The sequence below is a fragment of the Chrysemys picta genome, chromosome 3 (genome assembly GCF_011386835.1).
Source record: "Chrysemys picta bellii isolate R12L10 chromosome 3, ASM1138683v2, whole genome shotgun sequence".
In the NCBI taxonomy this organism is placed as follows: Eukaryota; Metazoa; Chordata; order Testudines; family Emydidae; genus Chrysemys; species Chrysemys picta.
In genome coordinates this window covers 163,307,191-163,325,518 of record NC_088793.1, presented here as the reverse complement: position 1 = coordinate 163,325,518, position 18,328 = coordinate 163,307,191, and the positions used below count along the sequence as shown (strand labels likewise).

General features: G+C 40.1%; 1 protein-coding gene across 11 annotated transcripts in view; it reads right to left on the bottom strand.

Moving 5' to 3' along the window:
• ESRRG (estrogen related receptor gamma) overlaps window positions 1–18,328 on the bottom strand; it is a 471,624-nt gene that overhangs the window by 389,320 nt on the left and 63,976 nt on the right. The window contains exon 2 of one of the 11 annotated variants that reach the window (XM_042850201.2): window positions 1,755–1,793. The exons of the other annotated variants lie outside the window; for them this stretch is intronic. The gene's annotated coding sequence lies outside the window, so the exon portion shown is untranslated. The remainder of the gene's footprint in view (window positions 1–1,754; window positions 1,794–18,328) is intronic. 11 annotated transcript variants of the gene reach the window in all.

Sequence of the window (18,328 nt, the reverse complement as noted above, 5' to 3'; positions counted from 1 at the left end):
GTCTGGTCCTGAAGTTTTTTTGCTGTAAGATGGCTACCTTTACATCTGCTATTGTGTGGCCAGGGAGGTTGAAGTGTTCTCCTACAGGTTTTTGTATATTGCCATTCCTGATATCTGACTTGTGTCCATTTATCATCAGGAATGGCAATATACAAAAACCTGTAGGAGAACACTTCAACCTCCCTGGCCACACAATAGCAGATGTAAAGGTAGCCATCTTACAGCAAAAAAACTTCAGGACCAGACTCCAAAGAGAAACTGCTGAGCTCCAGTTCATTTGCAAATTTGACACCATCAGATCAGGATTAAACAAAGACTGTGAATGGCTATCCAACTACAGAAACAGTTTCTCCTCCCTTGGTGTTCACACCTCAACTGCTAGCAGAGCACCTCACCCTCCCTGATTGAACTAACCTCGTTATCTCCACACTGATATATACCTGCCTCTGGAGATTTCCATTACTTGCATCTGAAGAAGTGAGGTTCTTACCCACGAAAGCTTATGCTCCCAGTACTTCTGTTAGTCTCAAAGGTGCCACAGGACCCTCTGTTGCTTTTTACAGATTCAGACTAACACGGCTACCCCTCTGATACTTTAGGCAGAGAGTGGTGTGTAGTCTTTAGAGTAGAAATGAGATCTCTTAAACCATCACAAGTTTGTTTTCCAAAAGTGGTCTCTTATTTTGAGCTCGTAAGAAATGACAGGTGCAATTTTAACGGTCCATCCTGTTGCACTTACATGGCTATCTTTCTGATTGCAATCACATATCAAGAAATTAGATGTCTAATGCTATAAAATGCATCCCCAGCCATCTGCATGTGACTGCAATTAATCCTAGAAACAAAACTGTGGGTATAAAAACCAAAGGCTACTTTTCAAGCTTATATTCTATAAATATATTTATTAATATCTGTTACATAGGTATTAACCCACATATGTTAAAGAGATGCTGATTAACGGGAGTTACATGTGTACATTATAGTTTGTGCTAAATGCTTATAGGAAATAACAAAAGCAGATGAAAACTTGCCCATCTATCACAATTAGTCACAAACCTAGAAATCTGCCCTGGTTCATCAACTTTTGATACAGCCAGACTGATTTTCAAGAGAATCTGGGCTGAATTTAAGTGAAACTACTGTACCTCCTTCCCCACAAACCTATGGAGGGCTTGGTTAGTTTGATTTATTGGAAAACACTAATGTCACCATGTGGAGACACTGACCAGAAAAAGAAGGATATATCCAACAACTCAGAAATTATAGAGGCTGATGCTGTCACTAACTCTGTCTCCGATGAGTTTATCGGACTCTTTCAACATTTTCATGTATGCCTGCTCTTGCCTGTTGGGCCTCCTGGGCTCAGGAAAGCCACTAGCAGCTTCTGAATATGAGGGATAATCATATTTTGTTATATTTTAGCAGTACTGGAAACAATCATCATTGCAGCTGAGAAAAGGGGAAGGGGGGGGGGGGGAAAAACACCTACACTTCTTCAGCCAAAATGACTCAGTGTGAATATGCAGTGTCAACAGACCTCGGAAACTGACGGATTTGTAAAATGAAGCGGATATATCTGCTGCCAATGCGGTTTTGAGTGGTTTTAGGCTCAGATGTAACAACTTGATCTCATTAACTCTAAATTTCTAATACAATCCATGCACCATCTTGGAGATTAGCACTTTTAAAACCTGTAACTATGCATTTTTAACTACATGGCACCTCTAATATGCTTTTTTAAAAATTCAACTTACCTTTTTACGTTGTCTCTGGTCTCCAATCATCTAATCGGTCTACAGAACGAGATGGACATGGCTATAAAGGTCAACTGAATGCATTTCATTGCGAAACATGGGGCCACATCTTTCTTTAGCAAACTACCAAAAATGTTTGTTTTGATGTAACTGCATGTATTTAAAGACTCGTTCCCACTACACACAATGAAGTCTAATTTGGGTTAGTATCCTAGCTATTTTTACACCAAGCTACCACGAATCTCAATGGGAATTTTGCATGCAGAATGATGACAGGAAATGGCGTTAGGCTGCAGTTAATCCAAGCTGCAGTTAATTGGTAGATATGTCCAAAACGGAAGGGTGTTTACTGTTTGGTAGGCATGCATAAACAGAGTTACATATGTTAAAGAGATCTGCATTTGAGCAGAATTTCTATGAAGACTTACTTCTGTTCAATTACAATAAAACTGCCAATAGGGGGCAAAACTCCACTGGAAGCATTGGGAACTCTGTGGCGATTTGCATTAGCATTACCACATGATCTTCTGATAACTATGTAAATAAATAACTCATGTCCCTGCTGCATAGAGTTTCTACAGAGAAAATGACTTATTACCTGACTAGCACTAAAAAGGACTCCATGTTCCCAGCAATGATTGGCATGGAACATTAAATAACACTCCAGAAAGGCAGTACACAGGATTTTTTTTCCCCTTGACACAAAACTACATAGCGTCTAATGACAATAATTCACTCCCATCCAGAAATAAAATGTCCTGTGTTATTTTCACAATGAATATAGTGCTCAGGAAAGATTCTAGAGCTGGAAACTTAATTCAGTTCTTATCCACAGAACAGCTACAGTACAGGCAACAGAATGCAAACCTCTCTCCTGTTTCCTATCAAAAGTGCACAGATAATGCTTCTGAAGAGATGAACATCTTTAGGTGAGAGAGGGAAATATGCTTTCCATAGCCATTCAATCACTGGGTTTTCTGTTGAGACTGGCAATAAGACTACCAAGGGGATTTGAAAGCTTCACTTTGCAACCTTAATAGCAATCTTTTCACATAGATTTTTATATGAAGTTTATATTTACACTGACTAGACGTCACACAATAAGTGGTAAACACTGGAAGAAGCAACAGCAGCACTGATGGACTGAGAGCATCAGCAACCAAGAAAAACTGTCCTGAATTACTCACGTTAGGTGATAAAGAGGAACAAAACCACCTGATTTCTCATCACAACATCCCCAAAAAAGCGCAGGATTTTTCTAGATTATTCTAGCACCTTCTCTCTCTCTTGAACATTGTTGCATTTATATCCTTGGGTGACACTGTATTACATCCTCATTAGCATAGGGACCAATTTTTCCCAGTGCCGGTGAGTGCTCGCACACACACACCCCAACCCCTGGCCCTGCCCTGACTCCACCCCTGCTCCGCCCTGCCCCGCCCCCATGCCAACCCCTTCCCCAAAGTCCCTGTCCCAACTCCACCCCCTCCCTGCCCGTATTGGACCCTTCCCCAAATCCCCGCCCCAGCCCTGCCTCTTCCCCCAAGCACGCTGCGGGTTCCCCCTCCTCCTCCCTTCCAGCGCTTGCCGCCATGAAACAGCTGTTTCGCGGCGCAAGCCCTGGGAGCCGGGGGGGGAAAGCGGGCACACAGTGCGCTCAGGGAGGTGGCGCAGGCGGAGCAGAGGTGAGCTGGGGCGGGGCGGGGAGCTGCCAATGGATGTAGAGCACCCACCAATTTTTCCCCAGAGCACCCACAGAGTCAGCGCCTATGCTCATTAGGCATTTGAGAGAAGGATGACCCAGTAGAGGAGATTGTAGAGGCCATCACCAAATTTACTGAACATGCTGGTGTGACCTTTGAATAGCAAAGGGGTGTTTGAAAGATGCTTTTCATTAATAGAAATATATAATATGCCATAACTTAGGGCCAAACATTACATAGACTTTGGGCAAAGAATATAATGAGCAGTGAGGGGCGGGGGGAAACTTTAAATTAATATAATTAATCATAAAAAGGACAGGCCATTGAAGAACTACCAAGTAAGCCAGAATCCATCCATGAGCTCAAACAAACAGTTAGAATGGTTATTGTACCCTTTTGCCAACTACTTTAGGAACATAATGAAAAATATAAGCGATCTCAAATGGCCTTTGACTTAGGTGTGTGAGTAGAATGTGCTTTTTCCTAGTTGAGAGAGGAAAGAAATAACTGTAGAGAATACCAAAGGGAATGCAGTCAGTGAACACAGTGCTAAAAGGCGTGAGAGTGAAGTCTGGCTTCAGAAGTGTCAGAGTTGATATGAAATGATTGAAGGTGTCGGGTCCTCATGTGTGTGATGGGCTGGATCAGAAAACAATGGAGAAGGGGAGAAGATCCATAATACTTTCTTTTTTTTATCTTCTAAGATCTATGTAAAGCAAAGAGCTACCCTGACTCCACCACCCCTTTCAGTTCCACCTTTCACCTATTCTAGCTGTTTCTTTTTTCAAAACACCATTTTACTTTTACTTTCTAAGAGCTCATATCAAAGTTAGTTTCAAATTTGGAAACAATATGAAAGACCATTGTAATATTTGCTTTTTGGAGGCAAGAGAGTATTTCATGGAGTGCGAGGATGACACAGGCGCTGAGTAATATTCTAGTTGCAATGGATACTAGGGAGAGACAAGGTGGCTGAGGTAATATCTTTTAGTGGGCCAACTTCTGTTATTGAGAGAGACAAGCTTTCGAGCTTACATAGATCTGGGAAATATACTCAGAGGGTCAGAGCTAAATACAAGGTGGAACAGATTATTTAGCATAAGGAGTTAACATATATGTCACCATTTGTGGTGAAGTGGCCAGTTACTACTTCTCCAGTCATAGGGAGGAAAAAGAAGGGGGAGGAGAAACAGGGGTTGGTTAGTGGGTTACAGATTGTTGTAATAAACCATCAATCCAGAGTCTCTACTCAGTACCATGTGATGATTTTTTTTGTCTGAGGCAATGGATGTGTGTAGTGCAAGAGCCAGTTTAGTCTCTGGTGTAGTTCCAAGGACTTCAGTGTAGTGACACCAGTAGCAAATTTAGAGCGACAGATTCATGAAAGCTAGTACAAAGAAGTATAAATCACGTTTCTTCGAGGCAGTGGTGCCCCTTGGGCCCCCAGTGCTATTCAACCCATGGGAGTGCACTATTCATACACAGAAGAATGGGGAGAGATTTTATTTCCCAGCACAGTCTCTCTCCGAAAGGGATTCATGCTCTTTGGTCTGCGTTATCCCCCTAGAGCCCCTTGATATAGAAATGATTGGGGTTATTTTCCACCACTTCGGGCCTACATCAAGACAGACATTCCGATACTATGGCAGTGAGCATGTATAAACACTTTGCCTGGACACACAGACTCTGGGGTAAGTTCAGTCCTAAGACTTTATTTTACACCTTTAGAGTTCCTTCATGGTGGATTCTCTATTGCATTTTGAAACAGAAACATGTACCCTACAATTCTTTGAAGTTTAAAAAAAATATTCCCATTGTGATTCTTTTTTATAATAATTACATCTTAAATGTAAGCAGTGTTATCCATCCCAAATGAAACTATACAGAGAAAGGAATCACTTTGGCACAGAAATTCAGCACCCTCTGGAGCGGAGCACAGCAGGCTCACAATAGTGTTAGGAGAAGAAATACCAGGCACCAGGGAAAACCACTATTCTTACTAAAATTGCAATAGGATCTCTGATGTCCCTCTCAGCTTTTGAGGATTGATGAAGCCTTAACCCTCCTGCACTAACTCTTGCTGAAGGAAGAAGACTTGCAATGGACCATTCAAGATGGAAGTCCATTCTATCTGCCACCATGGCTACATCATAGCAATGTGAATCTGTTGCTGCTCGTGAGAATTTGAGGTGCTGAGTGGATAGTGAGAGAATTCTAGAGAATTTCTCTTCCATTACATTTTGCCCATTTTGCAAACATTCAAGAGACTTTGTTCATACAAATATTTCTGGAAAGCAAATTTCAAGCCTGCAAATTAGATTTATTTAATCACAAAATAAAGCTTTATTCATGATTAAAGGAAATTTGGTTTGGATAGTAGAGGAGGTAGCTTATAAAACTTATCCAGTTAGGGAAAAGAAACAATACCATGTGACATGTTGCCCTGAATGGTCTTTGTCGGGGAGGTGAATCTGACGCTTAGGAGTTCAATTAGCTTCAAAATTAATTATTATTACTGGAATATAGCACTTTAGGAAGCCTCACTGAGAGCAATACTGCATATAACAAACTAAGCTTCATATTCTGCCACACAACTACTAATCAGCCACAAGCATCTCCACAATATATGTTCAGGCCTAAACTCTTCAGAAATTCATTACCAGGCACAGCAAACAGCGGTCCTGAAAATAGAACCTTTCCAAACAGCACAGTGAAATAAACCCTGCTGTATAATATGCTCAAATAATGAAGGGCAACCCTTTTCTAAACCTAGTTTGCAACAAGCCTTCATCCAATCATATGTTCCCTTTATATTAGCCATCTCTCTCTGTGCTACTCTGCATAACTCTATATTGTAGCACTGCCACCTTAAAGGTCAGCAATGGTATTTCAATAAATAGTGCAGTTGTTGATTCCTTATAGCACTCTTTATTCTTCTTGCTGCAGTCAATCTTTGGCCCCCTTCTATTGGTCTTGCTCAGCTCACTTTTATATGAATGTCAAATTTTGCATTTGCTGGATGCTGTCATCTAGACTCCTGCTGCAAAAGAATGCTGTTGTTGTTTGGTATTGCATCCGCTTTAAAACAACTGGGGACGAATTAAATTAATGATCCTGGGAAAGTTAAATGAAAAAATAAAACAAAAACAAAAAAACCCACAAACTTCGAGAACTTCAGTCTTGGCTCTGCCTTCCAGGTTTGTATGTTCCACTTTATCTTTGTGCCCAGAGTATAAACAGCTTTGCTCATCAATCATCTATTTACTCTTTATGGGCCTGATCCAGTGAAATGCTGAGTTCCCAATGAGGTCAGTGCCTTTAAGGGCCCTCAGCAACTTGCAGGAGGAAATTCTTCATTTCCCAGAATCCGTCCCTATACCCAGAAAATGCCGCTTTATGCACAAAATAATTAGTTCTCCCCATCCTTCAATATAAATCCTATGCTCCATGAAACCCATTTAGACCAGAGCTAATCCTGTACCCATACAGTACAAGAGACAGCACATGGTCCTAAGCTTTTCAGGGCCCAAGGAGTCTTTCCAGTTCGGGGGTCTTCCAGAATGGTCCTTGCTGGCGAGAAGCAAGAGGAGAGAGAGTTCTGCCTACCTTTGCAGCAGGATGGTAGCGGGAGGTAACCCTCTCCCAGATCTCCACTTCCAGCAGTGGAAATGGAAAAATAGGAATTCTATTCCTGACATCCCATCTCAGCAGTGAGATCTTCACCTCATCTTCTCTGATGACAGGATAGAAGGAGTAGGGCTTAACTGCCTTTGGGAGTAGGGCTGAATTTCATGAGAGGGCAACTCTGTGCCTGCATTCCATTTCCAGCAGTGGGACAACCAGGGGAGGAAAACCTCACCAGATTCCCATTTCTGGTAGTGAGAGGCAACTGTTCACCTCCAGTAGTGGGTGTGGGGGAGGAGAAAATCCTTTGTGTGATTTTTCCCCTTTTGCAGCAGGAATGGAGAGGCAGGCAACTCAGGGCTTGGGATCCTAAGATCCGCCATGGCTGAAACTCACTGTGATTTGTTTACCCATGCTCAAAAGAGAGAGCTATAGAATGGGCAGCTGAGAAAGAACATGTGTTACTTCAAGTGAAAATTTACTCCATCTAGGTTGAAACACAGTATGTCACAGGCTAAGAGGCTAAGAACTTGCCCAAGGTCATACAAAGGTTGTGGTGGAGCCATCACCAAAACGCCAATCTTCTAACTACCATTTAGCCATAAGAAAATCCCTTTTCTGTCCTGTATGAGGAGCAATGTAGATGTCCCCCTTTACTGTAATTCCTTTCTAATGTTAATTCTCATCCGTTAGTCTATAGTCAAAATATCAAACAGGACAAATAGAAGAGTTAACTCAAGCCTGATTATTGGTTGCATTTTAATCTGAACTAAATATTACAAATATATTTACACCTCTCAATTGAGCTATGCGGTTTCAGAATTTGCTTGCAGAACAAAAAAAAATGTATCCAGATGCTGCATTACCCATAATACACAGTAAAATATATTCTCATGCAATACAGTAAAACTGAAAAACCAATAAATGTTCCTATTTATTGAGAAATTGGACAAAAAATAGCTTATTGGCATTTTCTAAAGACTGCAAATCGATAGATGATGAAAGGTTTTGTTTTTTGTTACTAATAGACTGTTGACTCTAGCAATAAGTGAGATATAGATTAGAAGTGGGAGGATGAAGCACTTACAATTTGGAACTTCTTGTTGTTTTAGAAACTTAAGTCACAGTGTTTGTGTGATGGGAACCATCTTGGCATAATGAGTATTGGAACCCGGGGCCTTGAGAGCTAAAAATCACATCTCTTCAGTTTGAGCTAAAGAGCTAGTCTTCGTAGAAGGGAGCTGTAATGCTCATTATTAATTATTTACTATTTGACAATACACAGTCCCTAGAAGTCCAGTGATGGACCAGGACTGCATTGTGCTAGGTACTGTACAAACAGAACAAAAAAAACCAAAAAAGACAGTCCCTACTCCAAAGCACTTACAACCTTAGTAGAAGACAAGAGACAACAGATAGATACACACAGACCAATGAGGGTGCACAAGGAAATGATGAGACACACACATCTTCGGTGAATCAGGAACGAGGGGGGAGGAGGGGGAAACAGGGGACACTTAACACACACACACACACACACACACACTGACCAGAGGGGTTACATTTGCAATTGACCAAACTGTATCAAACCAAGTATGACACATGGGGGATTCCATAATTGGGTTGGGGGAGGAATTCTACCCCTAAGTTATACACAGCTACCACTGCAGTCCCTGAGGCTGCAATAGACTCTGCTGTTACTTGCCTGCTTCACTGGGTGCAGTGGAGCCAGCTCTACACAATTCATAAGCTCAAAACTTGCTCCTTCCCCAAGCCCATCTTTCCAAATCCCACTGCAAGTGGGTGGGGAAGGAGTCTCCATGGAACTGAGCTCCACGGCATTCTGACAGTGTGGGCTCTTCAAATCCAGACCCAACACTTCATGCTGTGATGACGCACCAGTCTGGCAGCAGGCAGGGCCCATATTGAATGTAAATGAGAAGAAAACCAAAAGTTCAACTTTTCAAGTACCCCCTAGCCTCACAAGGAACTGTGCATGGGAATTAGTTTCAAGCCTGCATTGCTATGTTCACTAAATCAGAAACACATAGCATTATGCTTTCCCAACTTCAAATAGGCATCACAAAAAGGCATTCTTGTTTCACAGTATGAAAGCGTTTAAAAAAAATACTGACAAAAATGCAAGCGTACAGAATACTCCAGATAGGCATAACATTGTACAGAGAGCCCTTAAGCAGTACTCTATTCAAATTCTTTTTTTTTTTTAAATGAACCACTGGGCATGGCTATTGTGAATAAGACCAAATACAGATATTCCATATAGGAATATGCTTAATGTTTTGGGGGGTGGAAGTTTGAAGGGATGACAGTGTAATAGAGAATTGGTTAGACACTGGGAAATATATTGTTTGTACATTTGATAACCCTATAGTTGCTTGAATCACACTACCCCGGGAGTGACATGCCAAGGACTCTCAGATACACACACACACACACACACACACACACACACACACGGCCCCTTGTAAAAAAATCAGTCCATCGGATTGGATTGGTGGATTGCACATGAGAAAGTACTTGTAAAAAAACAGCTGATATGCTTGCACCTGCATGCAACCGCGCAGTAGCTGATTTTATGAGGTGAACAGAGATGCATACCCATAAATCTAAAGAAAAGAATTGTGCCCCAGTATCTTGAATGGGACCATGACATAAATGAGCTGAAGCTCCTCTGCTGCTCCTATCAGTGCACCTTTCACACTTTGAGAATTTGTCTCCAAGAGCAGAAATCACCACAAACCTCAGCAATTTCAACAGGTCTGTTGCTTTTTGTTTCAGGAAGAAAGCCTGACACTTATAAAAAAAGTGTGCTGTTTCTTCCCGCCTCCCTCCCCTTCCAGAATAAGATTCATGTAGCCCCTTTAAGCTCTTGCTCAAATGTCTTCTGTAAAGGAACCTTGAAGAAATAATTTGCTCACAGCATTGTCCCTCTTGAAGATTTTTGTAATTTAAAGGCAGTCCTGTAAATTATCTGGTCAGAAACTGGCCCTTGGCATAATTTACTGCTAGGCCTAAGTAATACTAAGGAAATGCCTAGACAACCAGAATGGATCACTCAGAATTTGAGCCAGACCATATTGTCTGCAGCGCACTTTTACAAACAAACCAAAAATATTCATTCTTTTTAGAACTTGCTTACTCAGTTCTGATGTTATGAATGAACTAGAAGAAATTCCATACTCCCTCTCAAAGAGAAAATTGTTACTCACATATGGTTTACACTGCAGATCTCCATATAAACATATACATCTGGAAGTGCTGAATAAAATTATCATTTTTTTAAAGAGAGATGACCCAGAACACTATAAGAAGACAACTGTATGATGTGGTATTTTGGATGATTACTGAACTTTTATAGTAAGGGTCATCCAAGCCTCACAGTTCTCCTGTATTAATTTGTAAGCACAATATCAAAAATAAATACTATGTCCCTGATTTTTTAACCATGCCTTAATGTAGCCTCCAAGATTAGTGGCACAAAACTGCATGCACATTTTTGTGCAAACACTGGCACCCACTGAAACATCTAATTGCCTTATATGGACAAGCAGAGAATTAGATATCTAAGTGGATTCAACTGTGGACACAAATTAAATGAGTTTTGAGGTATGAGATTGTGCCCACAATACCTGAAAATTTAGATTTCTATCCTTCTCTACCTGAGTATAACGTAAGTCATAAAAGGTCAAAGACCCACAGAAAGTCAGTATAGAGCTGAGAATAGGCCTAAGAATCCTGGTATTTTTATTAATAAGGAAAGTACCACAAACAGCAGGACCCTTCCACTCATATCACATGACTGGGCACTCATTTGTCAGTCAAGGCATGTTGATGATCATGGCATATCCCTCTTTTATAATGGTCTCTAATCCATTGCAGTGTCCACTCTGGCTATTGAAAATTTTAATATTAATTTTACCAGTTCCACAAACCTCAGCAACAATAATCCAATAGATTGGGGTCAGGAGAGAGAAGGAGGAGGGGGAATACATGAACCAAAAAAAAAAAAAAAAAAAAGAGCTCACTCAGCTCTATTCGTCAAAAGATTTGATAGCAAGAACAAAAAAACAGATTTATATTTTTTTTGTTTCAGCTGAAAACATCAGAAGGGGGTACAGAAGGTGGTTACAAGGGAAAGTATTATAAAAAAAAACAAAAAACCCACCCACCAGGTACTGTTTCAAGAACCTAGAGATAAGCATCTTAAATCATGGTAAATTACACACCGCATGCTGGTGACTCGGTCATGGGAAATTATGAAGCTACGTGATGTCTCATTTGTTGTGCTGAAAACAAATGTAAATAAATTACTGAGAGAATCTCATTTACATTTAGAAATTCATCCCGATGCATGACATGACTGCTGATTTTTTTTAAATGACACTTTGAGAAGAAGTGCCACTCATTAAAAACAGATCATGATGATCATAGGGAGAGTCTGATTTTTGTTTTTGCGTGTATGTGCGTGTGTGTGTGTCCGCATGCAGCAGACATTCTAGACAGATCTTTTGGATCAGGAGGGGGGGAAAAAAGGCTTCCTTTCACTATTATAGAAACAAATGATAGGAGTGGAGGAAACCACATCACTCTGAATGCTTCTGTGTATGTGTTTTGGGTTTTGTTTCCTCCAGAGTGGGAAACAGAAATAGAGTGCCATGGATTGGCTGCATTTCATTTCAAAGAGAACAGATACAGAAATCCAGAGAAGAGGGAAAAGGGGTTGTGTGATTCTGGACAGTACGATATATATATTTCCTCCCTTACAAAATACTTTGCTCAGCTTTTATTCTTCCTCTGTCGCACATTTTAAGATGTCATTTAAACTGAAGAAGAGAACAAGGAAGTTTAAACATGGTTAGTTAAGCAGCTTACATTTAGGCCAAAAACCAAATGCTTTAAGAACTGCATTTCCCCATCCTGAGAGGTAAGGCTGTAAAGGGATGGACTTGTTTATATTGTTATTATTACAGTAGTGACAATACTGCATACTAACATACATGTTTTCAGAAGGAAGACACTGGTTGATGGCCTTTTAGATTCAGTGCTTGGCTGGCTGGAGTTCAACTTCCAACACCATCAGCTCCTTTTATTTGGTTCCCAAACAGACTTCTAAAAAATATTGTGACATGAGGGTGAAATAAAACTGTTTTCTAATGGGGATATTACAGTGTTCTACAGCCCTACATACAGCAACATCTTTACATAAGACTGCATAGGTCAGAGAGTTTATTTGTTAAGGGACAAATAAGCAGGCCATGAAATAATTATTTTTCATTGTGCCCTGCCAAACCTACCCAGCCAAAGGCTAAATTGAGCTGCTATTGTGATTATTTGAACTGTGGAGCCAAAAGTCTTCACTGCAAAGCATCCCAGCTGTCCTAAATTTTATTCTGATGGCTAGTTTTCATGCAGGCTTGAAATTTGCCAAAAAACGCTCCACAAAATAGGCAGGCGGACAGTTTGCTTTATCCAGACCTGCATCAATTACTGATTTAGAGCTGTTCTGAGAACTTGATTATTAACAAATCACTTCCTGAAATTGTTATGACAAGATTCACATATGCAAATGGCAAGTTGCTCATATGAACACAGCTAGCAAAGAAAATTAATACCAAGATTCGCAGCTTTATTGATGGTTATTTCTTATTGTGTTTTACTGCAAATTGGGCAGTAAAAATACTAGAGTGGTCCAGCAGTGCCATCACAGCCCTGGTGCACAGTGACATCCGAGTATACAGGCCATAATTAATGGATTCCTGCCTTTTGCTCCTCATGCATGTAGGGAGCTACCCCTGTTTCCTGGACAGTGAGAAAGTGAAAGAATCCCAATAACCTAACTCCCTGCAAAGGAGGCACTCCAAAGAAGGGCCATGGGGCTTATTCAGGGAGAGAAGCCCCATCATCTGTGGGAGTTGTAGGGATACTATATATTTTAAACAAGGAATGAGAAGTGGAGGAGTACTTGTGGGGATAGTCTATATGAAAAGGTGGGGGGAACAAACACAGAAGTTTAAACCTTATGCTTCAGGGTTTACACCAATCCCTAATAATGAAAAATTAGGATGTGACCTAAGGTGGGGAGCAGATTACCCCACATGTGATTATTATGGGGTTCTTACTGCTTCCTCTGAAGCATCATGTGCAGTCCACTGTTGTACAGAGGAACTGGAGTAGATGGACTTTAAATTTGATCCAGCATGGCAATTCCTATGTTCCTATTTACATAATAATACAAAATAAATAGTCAGTCAACCTAAGGGCCCTTTTCTGAGGAGGATGCAAACTGAATGGAGCAAATAAAAGATATCTACACCATTCGAAACCACAAGATAGCTGGACAGGGTAGCTATATGCACTAAGTGATCTCATCACAATTACTCTTGTCCTCAACACCTCCTCTGCCATTGTTTGTTAAACACAAGATGGAATGAGTGAGTGTAATTAAATTATAACCAGTTCAAGGTAAGAACCAGACCATATCTATTTAGGTGTTCGTACAGCATTTAGCACAATGGTGCACCAGTCCTGACTGGGGCCTGAGAGTGCCACTGTTACAATTAATAAACTTACATTAGTCTTTTATATAGCACCACAGCAGAGTTTGAAGTAAAACAAAGTAATAATCTTTACAACAAACAAATGTAATTGGTGTGTAAGCTCCTCATTTGCCTGACACAGCTGCAGGTGGCCCTGTTTATTTTTAAGCTTCAAGATTGCTGCACATCCTGCAGCTAAGATCTAGTGGGTCATATAAATATACTTTCATGGGATATCCTGGATGATTTAAGGCATAAGGATAAGTAGCAATAAACCTTAAGTTTAAAAGTCATGTTTTGACAACAACTGGTTAACAAATTGCTTTTTAAAGTGTATATTAAACAATATAATCCGTGAGAGAGACATTTAATTTGAATAATTGTATTTAATATTTTTAAAATATGTACCGTACCTTTGAAAATCTAGTGTAATAAAGTTTGTTTATATTTCAGACAAAAATTTAGTATACCTGCATGTGAGTTGAGTCAATCATAATTTTTTAGATTGTTGAAATTTCAACAACACACACAAAGTCCATCTCCATTTTCTTTGTAACTCAGCAAGGCACTTAAGCAGGTTCCTATATTCAACCCTATGAGCAGTCCCATTGACTTTAAGTGCCTTGTTGAATCAGGGCATAGGCGTCTAATTTTATTCTTATAAATAATGTCCACAGAAAATGGAGGGAATAGCCACACAGTAAAATATTTGTAAAGCATAATCAACAGAACAGAGTACTGGTGTAGCCACTTTGTTTAAAATTGGTATTTTGTGTAGTTGAAAAGTCCACCTTAAAAATCTACCTTAAAAATTAAGGATGTGTCAGCAGCAGCCATCTTAAGTCTGTCTGTCTGTAGTAACATAAATACAGCAGGAATTTGTTGCTGACTGGTAGGTCGCATGTCTCTTTTTTAGCAGAGACAATTTGAGTTCCAAATGTAAAATGCCAGAACAGGACCCTTGTTGCTGGGACTCCCACTGGGTCAGCAGTGCTTAGTGATTTAGGGCTTGACTACATCACTGAAGTCAAGGAGAGTTGCCACTGATTGTAAACGTGAATAGACTTGGCCCGCCAGAAGTGTCCTTCTTTTTGTCCCTTCCATATCGGACCTCTTTTACCTGCTCTACTGAAAGAGCTTCCTGCCACTCACAATTTAACTCTTCCCTCATTTGGCCCAGGGTACAGAGCACTGACCTCCAGCAAACTCAACCCACTACTAACCTCCCACTCAGGAGCCTGTACTATAATTGGAGGATGGCCTTCAGACTCCCACACAGCCAATAAGACACGGCAATATAAAATAGAACATTTACATCTTTGCATGCACTAAGTCATACTCCGATATTTGACAAAGTCCAATGAAATCCTAATAGGGAATAATATAAATGACAGAATTTTAAGATATAGTTATGGGCTGTTCAATTAGGAGCTAATATCTGCAAGTTCCAAACAGATTTAGTGCCAGAAGAAGAAATTCAAGACCTTTTCGATAACCCCATTTTAACCAATCTGTTGTCTGTCCAATCCAACTTTGTCTGTTAGGGAAGGGATACCTCAGCAGTTTAAGTACTGTCAACAGCTTACTTTGCATTGAGCTTTGCTGAAATTGTATAACATTTGCATGGTATAACACACACTGTTGTTCACTCGCTGCAGTCTGATTCAAAGTGCTATAAATATGTTTGCCCTTTCTGCTAAGCCCGCCTAAGGGATTAGCAACCCCCCAAAAGTTCAGTTGAATATTAACTGCATTAACTTTGCAGTCTGTAACATACTGTTATTCTCAAACAGCCTACAGTGCAGTATGGATGACCTGCTTAATAAAAAAATGTTTTCATGCAAAGTCCTATTACTGGAAAAAATTTACTCTGTCAAAGAGGATGCCTTCCCCATTCACCTTTGTAAGGCAAACAAATAAAAGGAGGAGTCCTTAAAGAGATGTCCAGATAAACACTTTATTGCTCACTCTGCCAAACAGACAGACTTTCCCTTACAATGCAGCCTCCATCCTCATCCACTCTTCCTTACAAACATACCCCAGTTCTCCAGGAAAACTGCATGAGGTAGAATTATATATAGATAGAGATAGGATATGGAAAGCATGTGGGGGCTTTTTTTATTACCTTTTATTTTGTGCAACATACAAACTTTACCCTCCCCCCCCCACACACACACACCACTTTACAAACTGAAATTATACAGTGGCAAAAACAAACAGAAAAATAAAAGTGTAAACCTTTTTAAAAGAGATGGAATCACTGAAAGAGACACACAGGAAATCTGTTCCCCCAATGCTAGAAGTTGTGGAGGAAGTTCTTAAACTTGCTAAACATACAGATGATAGGAAGAAGCAGACCAGGAGGCTGATGTAAATTGAGCAGATGGAGGAGAAAAAGAAAAGAAGAAAGAAAGAAAGGGTCCATACTGATGGCTGGGAACAAATGTATGAAGGTTATACGAAATACAAGAAATGAACAGGGAACCAGTGGGTTAATGTGGTCATGCTTCTTGCTATGTTTATTAGATTTACTTACTTTTCTAAGGTGCTGTTTAAAATGACAAAATTCCTTCCTTGTACCAAATCAGAATGATAAAAAAAAAAAAAGTGTGACTATTCTTTTACCACCTGCTGACGATGAAGATGAAATTACAAATATTCTGCCCATAGTATAAAAATAAATAGAAGAAATTCTCACTATGCTGCTGTGCGATAACACAATAGATCTGCACACTAAAGTCCACATGAAACATCTTCCTGTCTTTTATATACCCCTGATCTCTGTAACATACACATTCTTCAAGTCTCAGAATCATATACCCATATAGAGAGATGACTGGGTAGAATTAGAAATCAAGTCAAATCTTAAGGCCTAGAACCTTTATTTCTTCATAATGGTGTACACTTAATTGCTCCTGCCATTTGCCAACACAATTATTTTGTCTAGATATGGAGACAAATAGTAGATTTTGGCCCTTAAAGAGGAACTTAAGCTGCAACCAGAGAGCCTGAAACCACAGTATTAAATCAGAATTAAATCTTTACGTGTAAAGCAAAAGTCCCTGTAATCGTCAACCCACCACACATGTGTGTACAAACTCACACACACCTGCTACCCACGAACCAGATGGGACTGAATTCTCCTGAATCAGACCCTGGATTTTTAAGCTCATCTTGAGTTCAAGTGGATTTGAGGACATCAAGATATATTATTTTTATTTAATATAAATATTACAGCAGTGTCCAGAATCCCCAAATCAAGACCACTGCCCACTGTGCAAGGCACTGCAAACACATAGTTCTTGCCCCAAAGATATAAACATGCATAAAAAGTGAAAATAAGATGCAGCATTGTATAACCAAATAAATATAACGTTTAAAAATTAGAAAAAAATCCAATCTCGTAATACCAAAATGTTGTGTAATATTATGAGGAAGGTGAAGTAGGTGATTTCACTTCTTAGTGGTAGCCAATATCCATCTTTAAAGACTGCTTGAGAACAAATCCTGCAGTTCTTACTCACAGGTTGCAGGATTAATGCATAAGAACCACTGAAATTAGCATCACACACACACACACACACACACACGGGCAGATTTATAGGTAGAGGATTCACCAGGCTGCCCAAAAGGAGATTTATTATCAATAACATTTCTCGGGGAAAGACACCTTTTACACCCTTTTCAGTACAAGGGTCTTTATAGCTACACTGCAAAATTCAAACTCTGGCAGCGCATTTTATACTGCCTGCCTGTGTGACGTCAGAAGCAGCTCAGTGGGTTGGTTACAACTGGGTTAAGCCCCTTATTAACTGGGACCCAGTCATCTGAGCGAATCTCTCTCAGCCAAGGTCCAGCAGTCCATTGAGTCACACTCAAGGAGTTAATCTCTCCATGGGCAGTGGCAAGACATTCTTAGTAGAGGACACAGCTGTCTGGAACCTGCTCCCTGTGGTGTTCCGCCAGAGCCCAAGTCTGCCAAGCTTACAGGCACAATGTAAGACCTATTTGTTCGGCCAGCCATTGGACCAACCATTAGGCATAACAGGGAATGGGGGTTTTCTTAGTGAGCAGGGAATTCCACTATACAATTTTAAAATTGATTGCTTTATTGATGTAAAGCAGTGGTTCTCAACCAGGGTTACGCGTACCCATGGGGGTACGCAGAGATCTTCAAGGGGGTACTCGACTCATCTAGATATTTGCCTAGTTTTACAACAGGCTACGTAAAAAGCTTTAGTGAAGTCAGTACAAACTAAAATTTCATACAAACAATGGCTTGTTTATACTGTTCTCTATACTAAACACTGAAAATGTAAGTACAATATTTATATTCCCATTGATTCATTGTATAATTATATGGTAAAAATGAGAAAGTAAATAATGTTTCAGTAGTAGTGTGCTGTGACATTTTTTTATTTTTATATCTGATTTTGTAAGTAAGTAGTTTTTAAGTGAGGTGAAACTTGGGGGGTCCCCAAGACAAATCAGACTCCTGGAGGGGGTACAGTAGTCTGGAAAGGTTGAGAACTACCGATGTAAAGTGCCCAGGTGCTTTTGTGGCAGTCTCGGATACTTCATTTTATTTTAGAAATCTGCAAAGCCAAGATTGTGCCGTTGTTCCGGATATTGAGGGATACCTTATTCCTCAAGTAATAACACTGCCATCACCACCTAGTTCTTATACAGT